This window comes from Penaeus chinensis, chromosome 35 (assembly GCF_019202785.1).
Source record: "Penaeus chinensis breed Huanghai No. 1 chromosome 35, ASM1920278v2, whole genome shotgun sequence".
NCBI classification, from domain to species: Eukaryota; Metazoa; Arthropoda; class Malacostraca; order Decapoda; family Penaeidae; genus Penaeus; species Penaeus chinensis.
The window spans coordinates 23,369,058-23,377,522 of NC_061853.1; positions in this window are offsets into that span (position 1 = coordinate 23,369,058).

Genomic DNA, 8,465 nt, shown 5'->3' on the forward strand with positions numbered 1-8,465 from the left:
CCTCTAGCGTTTTGTCGTCTTCTTGTCTGCGTCCGGTCTGCGGCTTAGTCACCTCGTGCGTGTGCTTCTTTGTCGTCTGCGTCCCTCCGCTCTTGTCGTGTGCGGTTCTTTTCAACCGCTTCTTCCTTCGCATGCTTCTTCCTTCTCTTGTCCTTCTGCTGCTGCCTCTTCGTTTGTCTTCTTTTCTTGTTTTTCTTTTCTTTCTTGTTCTTTCACCGCGTCGAACTTCTTTTCCCCACTTCCTCTTTTCTCCCTCGCTTCGTCTTTCCTTTTCTTCTTCCTCGTCTGCTTCTTCGTCCGCTGCTCCTTCTCTCTTCCCGCGTCTTCTTTATTGCTGGACCGTCCTCCTCTCCCCTCTTTCCTCTCTATCCTCTTTCTTCGTCCCCTTTTTTCTGTTCCTCCTCTCCTTCGTCTTTTCCACCTGCCATATCCTGCTTCTTCTCCTCTGTGTTCCCCCCCCCCATTCCCCCCCCCCCCCCCCCTCCTCTTTGTCGTCGGCGCATGGCGCCTCGGCTGTCGTCTGCCGTCGCCCCGTCCGTCCTCTGCGCTGCTCGGTGCGCCGCCGACCCGCGGCGTGCCTGCGCCCCTGTCCGCCTCTTCGTCGTCCTTTTCGCGCTATTTTATTGGTTCGCCCCTCCTGCTTCAAGCCCCGCACCAGACACAGCCACCACCCCGCTCCCAACCACCCCCTCACGCCCTCCTCCCCTTCCCCCCCAGTAGATCTTCTATTCAAAAAACAGAGTCCGCTCTTCTCCCCCACACACACACCCGCACCCCCGCCCACCAACTCAACCCCACCATCCCCCTCAACCCTGCTCCCCCCGTCCCTCTCTGCCCATCCCGCCCTCCCCTGGCCCCCCCCCCCCCCCCCCCCTCCCCCCAAACCCCCCCCCCCCCTCTCCCCTCCCCCCCCCCCCCCCCTCCCCCCCCCCGCCCCCCCCCGCGCCAAAGGCCCCCCCTTTTTTTTTGAAAAACCCCAAAACACAATTGGCCCCCCCCCCCCCCCCCCCTTTTTTTAAAAAATTAAAACCCCCCCCCCCCCGAAAAACCCCCCCCCTTGGGAATTTTTCCTTTTTTTTTTTTTTTTTTTTTTTTTTTTGAACGTCAAAGTTAAAAAACCCTACCAATAAATTAATTTAAGATTTTTTGTTTTTTTTCTTTTTCTTTTTTTTTTCGATGGGGATATTTAAAATTATACATCCGAAATTTTTAAAAAAAATTTTGTTTTTTTTTATGTAATCATTAATTTTTTCATTAAATTTTTTAATTTTTTTTTTAAAATTTTTCGATTCTTTAATTCTGGTAAATTTAAAACCCGTTTTGGATTTGTTTAAAGAAAAAACGAACCCTTTTTGGGGAAAAATTTGGTTGTTGGGAAAATATAATTATTAAAATTTATCTTTTCTTTGGTTTTTTGTTTAAAATACTATAATTTAAAAATTTTAATTGGCCCCCCCCCCCCCCCCCCCGCCCCCTTTTGGGTTTAATCCAAAACTGTCTCATCATTTTTGGTTTACCCCTTCCCCTTCCCTTTTAAAGGAAAAGAAAACTTTTGTTATAATTTTCTTTTTAAATTTCCAGAAAATTTTTTTGGGTTTTGAAATTTGTTGCCACATGAGCATTGTCCAATGTTTCTTGGGGAATATTTCCCCTGGGAAACTTGTGGTGGAAAACTGGGCAGCCCAAAAAAGGGGTTTTTTTTCTGTTTATATTACTGTCATTTTAAAAGGGCATTGCTGGACCCGGGTTTTTGGGTTTTTGTTATTAGAAATTTCGGTGGCGGGGCATTTGGCAAGCCTTGTATTGTTTTACTTTTAAAAATGATTTGGGAAAAATGCTATTTTTTACACTTTTTATTGTTTGTCCCAATTTTCGAGATAGAACTCAAACATTTGGGATGTTTTTGTTGTTTTTTTACGACGGGAAATCCTCTTATTGGCAATAACCAGCCTGAAATATCATTTTTTTTCTGATATTACCAGCACCCATCCCTTCGCGACGAACATCTCATATGGAGAGCTTGAGTTACTTGTTATGATTCATCATTTGACGTCAGCACCTTACATTATCATCATCCCAACCTACTTTGCTGTTCTGATAAACGTGGATCTCTTTAGGGTGTATGAATCCAAAGACACACATAACTAGACCCCTGTTTTATATGTGTATTTGGGGTGTAGCATCATTCCGCGGATTAGAATGCATGTTCTTTTACGTCCTTTAAAAATTACCAGGAAGAAAATGATCATGATAGTGAGAAGGATAGCAATGGTAATGACAATAATGATGAAAATGATAGTGCTAATGATGGCAATGATAACAACACTGATAATGATAGTAATACCGATGATAATGAATCCAATTTGACTCGACCTTGGCAGCGGGACAAGTATATAAAACTAAATAATGATAACAAGACATGAATACGATGACATAACCAAGAAATTCGGATGAGAAGAGTATCTGTAAGTTCTTAAAGTAACCATACGAAGAAAAAAAATGTCGTTCGGTTAATTTTTAACATAAAATCTGTTACTTCTGTTGCAATTTTTGTAAATGATTTATTTGCACTATGATACACAGGTAAAAAAAAGTAACTCTAATCATCGTCGAAGATAAACAGATTAATAGACTGATAGATAACGAGACAGACAGATAGAGGGATAGATAGATAGACAGATAGATAGATGGGTGGATAGATAGATAAGTGGACACAGATTACTAGAAAGTTTTATAAACACAACGAAAGTCAAATAGACAGACAGATTGATAGACGGATAAATAGAAAGTCTGATAGATAGACAGGTGAACAGAGAGATAGTTAGGTGGACACACACACACACACACACACACACACACACACACACACACACACACACACACACACACACACGCACGCACACGCACACGAAGTCACCTGCAAAAGCGACGGACAAAAGCTAGGACTATCATACCGAGCCAATTGTCTCAAGGGACTGTTTGTTGCAAATCAATACGCGGTCAATGAACTGCCTACCGTGTGGCCTCCGGATCTGCGGCTGGAGTAGTTTTTTTTCACTCAGTTGCCAGTAAAGGAAGCACTAGTTGCCTCTGAAGGGAGCACTAGTTGTCATTGAAGGAAGCACTAGTTTCCACTGATGGAGGCACTTCAAGAGAGCACTAGTGCCATTGAAGGGAACACTAGTTGCTATTGAAAGAATTAATAGTTGCCATTGAATGGACACTAGTTGCCATTGAAACTAAGCACTGGTTGATATTGAATGAAGCACTAGTTGCCATTGAAGGAAGCATTAGTTGCCATTGAAAGAAACACTAGTTGCCATTAAAGAGAGCACTAGTTGCCATTGAAAGAAACACTAGTTGCCATTAAAGAGAGCACTAGTTGCCATTGAAAGAAACACTAGTTGCCATTAAAGGGAACACTAGTTGCCATCGAAGGAAGCACTAGTTGCTATTGTAGGAAGGACTAGTTGCAATTGAAGGGAGCACTAGTTGACATTGAAAGAAGCATTAGTTGTCACTTCAGGAAGCGCTAGTTGCTATTGAAGGAAGCACTAGTTGTCAGTGAAGGAGGCACTAGTTGCCATTGAAAGAAACATTCGTTGCCACTGAAGGAAGGACTAATTAAAGGAAGAAATAGTTGCCATCTAAAGAAGCACTAGTTGCCATTGAAGGAGGCACTAGTTGCCATCGAAGGACGCATTAGTTGCCATCGAAGGAAGCGCTACACATCCTGGCGGATGGTCTCTTCTGCCTTCTCTCTCCTTGTCTTTTCTGCCGAGTCACTGTGGTCATCGTCCTCAGGGTCATCATAATCGTCATTAATATTGTTATTATCGTCGCCATTAACTTTCTCGTTCTCATTATCAGTGTTATCATCGTGATTGTTATTGTTATCATCTTCCTACTCCTCCTCATCCACATTCTCTTCACCATCATTATCACAATAATAATAATTATGATAATGATAATAATAATAACAAAAAAAGAGATAGCTACAATAGCAGGGATAATAATAATAATGATTATCATAATAATTGTAATAATGATAACAATGATAATAATATCAATAATAATGATAACAATGATAATAATATCAATAATAATGATAACAATGATAATAATATCAATAATAATGATAACAATGATAATAATATCAATAATAATGATAACATTGATAATAATATCAATAATAATGATAACAATGATAATAATATCAATAATAATGATAACAATGATAATAATATCAATAATAATGATAACAATGATAATAATATCAATAATAATGATAACAATGATAATAATATCAATAATAATGATAACAATGATAATAATATCAATAATAATGATAATGAGACTACTACTACTACTAATAATAATGATAATGATAATAATGATAATAATGATGATAACAATAACAATGATAATAATGATAAAATAATAATAATGGTGAAGATGATGATGATGATGATGGCCCTTAAGCCTTGGTTGGCGCCTTCCCTAGAGATGGTGTCTCGATAAAAAAACATCCGCGTGGACATGAAATACCAGATGGCGCGGAATATTCAGCCACTTGGCAGTAAGGTAAAAAGGCATCTTTTCATTCTATGCAAACTAGAAATATACCATACCGCATCGTCCGTCGCGCGGGTCAACGAGGGACGCATCCCCCAGGGAAACACCAGCCTGGGGTCGAAAAATATGCTACTGAGTCTAACTCTTCCCACGAACAAAACCTGCATGGTTACCAAGACGGGATCGCTCCCAACCCTGGCCCTACAGGCTCATCACCTAAAATTAATCAAAATGAAAAAATAAAAAATGGACCAGGGAAGAATACATGGAAGTACTATACTGTTTCTATTATGCTTTGGAAAATCCAGCAAATAATAGTACTGAGGATACTTATATTAGATGGTGTGCATGCAATGGCGAAAGCGACAAATTTGATTATCTAGATGCAAATAAATTAGCCAATGTCAGAAGATATATCATCCGAGATAAAAGATTAACATATATTGAAATATCACAAATTAAAGAAAGGGTTCTGAATGATACAAGGGAAATTGCTGCTGGGGTAGTATTGGGTGAAAGCATTGAAACCTATGAGAAAGTTGATTTTGAGGAAGGCATTGTTGCAAACAATTTAGAAACAAATAAAGATATAGATCAGGGAAATGGTTTGGTGGATATTGATCGGCCAGTGGTTAACCAAGAGGAATTATTATTAATAAGAACAGATATACTGGAAGAAGTTTTCCATAGTAAAACAAGCTGAAATGACTGATAGGGAACCTCTATTGAACATTCGACACACCCACAAATTTAAAAGCATACTTATTTTAGGCAATGAAGCATTAAAACAAATTTGTGAGGAAATTGACCCAGATATAACCGAATTAAACCAGCTTATTTACGCAACATCTAAAGTTCTCCAAAACAGTGTGCGAAAACAAAAAGAAAAACAAAGAAACGAAAACCTACTAAATCTAGATCGATAAAGAATAGAGACCTTTAGAAAAGAAATATCCTTGCTAGAAGAATTGCAGAAAGATAAAGAGATAAAATCTGGACAAGCTAGAAGAGTACTGAGAAAATATGACATAGGAAGTAAAGAACAAATACCAAAATAAGATTTTTGAAACTGACGACCAAAAAGTTTTATCGAGAAATTGAGAAGACAGAAATCACTGTAGATGAAATACCGTCAGAAGATCAGGTTCGTGAGTTTTGGAACATAATTTGGGGCAATAAAAAGGGACATAATGAAAACTCCGAATGGTTAAAAGATCTAGAAAACAACACTAACAATATACCGCCACAGCAATGGAAAAATATCAATACTGACGAGATTGGAATGGCACTAAGAAAGTCTCATAAGTGGGAAATCCCCAGGAATAGACCAAGTTCCTAACTTTTGGCTAGCCACACTACACTGTACATACTCCAAATTAGCTTCAAATTTCAATAAGTTAATGACAGATCCAGACTCAACACCTAAAGGGTTCTGTTTAGGCACTACTTACTTGGTTGATAAAACAAACGATACTGCAAAATCTAAAAATTATAGCCCAATTCCCTGCTTATCAACTGCTAACATCAATTCTGTCCGTAAGAACATATGCACACATGGAGGAACAAAACATCTTTCCCACTGAACAAAAAGGATGCAGAAAAGGATCTTACGGCTGCAAAGACCAACTTCTTATCAATAAAATGATAATAGAAAACGCAAAACATAAACACAAGAACTTATGTACCGTATGGATTGATTACAAAAAAGCCTTTGATAGTGTTCCTCACTCATGGATTCTACGATGTCTTGGAATGTTTAAAGTGTCACCTACTCTCATTAATTTCCTTAGAACAACTATGTCGTTATGGGCAACCAATCTTTTTCTTTCCCACTCGAATGGTGTCTTATCTTCAAATGGTATGCGAATCAAATGTGGGATTTTTCAGGGTGACCTCTCTTTCCCCTCTTCTTTTTTGTATGGCACTGATACCTCTTTCCCAACTTCTAAATGGAACAGGTTATGGATATAAAATCAATGACAGGAAAATAAATAATCTCTTTTATATGGACGATCTGAACCTATATGCTTGTAATGAAGGAGAAATTGAAGGGTTAAATGCTAAAATGAGAGTAAAGATTAGAAAGGAATGCATACGGAGAGTAAGGTCGATCATGAAAACAGAATTGAACTGAAATTGAACAGCTATAAACACTCTTGCAATACCGGTAGTAACGTACAGTTTCAATGTCATCAACTGGAATTTGAGTGAACTACGGAGATTGGATACCAAAACTAGGAAACAGCTTACTAGTCATAAAATGCATCACCCAAAATCAAATGTAGATCGACTATATGTACCAAGAAATAGAGGAGGAAGAGGTATGATTCAACTGGAGCTATCGTACAAAACCTCTACCATAGGACTTTCGCAGTACTTAGATAATGCAAATGACTGGATGCTTCAATTAATTAACTTGCACTAAAACGCTAAAAAAATACACTCTGTCACAAAAGAATCTAAACAATTTTCTCCGCAAATTAAGTCTTGAAATTGAAAATGACAACCTTCTAACACCAACTGAGACTGCCCGTAAAACAAAGAAAATGGCTAAAAATATCGGTGTGAAGCAGCTAGAATCCCGATGCAAGAAAAGCCTCTTCATGGACAGTTCGCATCTCGAGCTAAAAATGCTGATGTTGATGAAAACGCAAACCTATCAGTTACAGAGGGACAAGGTTTCACAATCCTATAAAGGACAAGAAAAATAACACCTGCCTTCTCATAGACATGAGTGTGCCATCAGACGGAAATGTTTCTTCAAAAGTGTATGAAAAGCTTGCAAAATATAAGGATTTAGAAATCGAAATTGAAAAGAGGTGGCACCTAAAAACTAAAACTATCCCTGTTGTAATTAGTGCATTGGGCCTGATAAAGAAAGGAACGAAACAATATTTGGAGAAAATACCTGGAGATCCATCACTACAGGAAATTCAAAAAATAGTACTGAACAGCACGGTACATGTTTTAAGAAGGGCAATGAGCATCTAAATAAAAATCATCCTTTGATTGTTTTACTTTCTGTTATTCTTTATCCTTGATTTTTTTTTACTTAACAGTTGACTTCTTATTTCACTTGTTTGATCTTAAAACGGAATTCATATAAACATAATGATAATAATGATAATAATAATAATAATAATAATAGTGATAATAATAACAATAATGATAATAACAACGATAACGATAATGATGAAATAATAATAATAATGATACTAATAATGACAATAGTAAAAGAAACAACAAAAACAATAAAAGCAATAATAATAACTACAAAACCAATAATGATAATAATAATTACAAAAAATAATGATAATGATAATAATAGTTATAATAGAGATAATAATGATAATGATGACAATAACAATAATGATGACAATAATAATGATAATGATGATAATAATAATGAAAATGAATAATGACATTGGTAATGATAATAATATAAGAATGAAAATACAGATAATGTAAATAATAATGAAAATAATAATAATAATGATACTACTACTACTGCTACTACTACTAACAGTAATGTTAATAAGACTGATGATAAATAATGATAATAGTGATAACAATAATAATGATAATAATAACGATAATAGTGATAATATATATATATATATATATATATATATATATATATATATATAGAGAGAGAGAGAGAGAGAGAGAGAGAGAAAGAAAGAGAGAGAGAGAGAGAGAGAGAGAAGAGAGAGAGGGAGAGAGAGAGAGAAAGAGAGAGAGAGAGAGAGAGAGAGAGAGAGAGAGAGAGAGAGAGAGAGAGAGAGAGAGAGAGAGAGAGAAGAGAGAAAGGGAGAGAGAGAGAGAGAGAGGGAGAGGGAGAGGAGGGAGAGAGAGAGAGAGAGAGAGAGAGAGAGAGAGAGAGAGAGAGA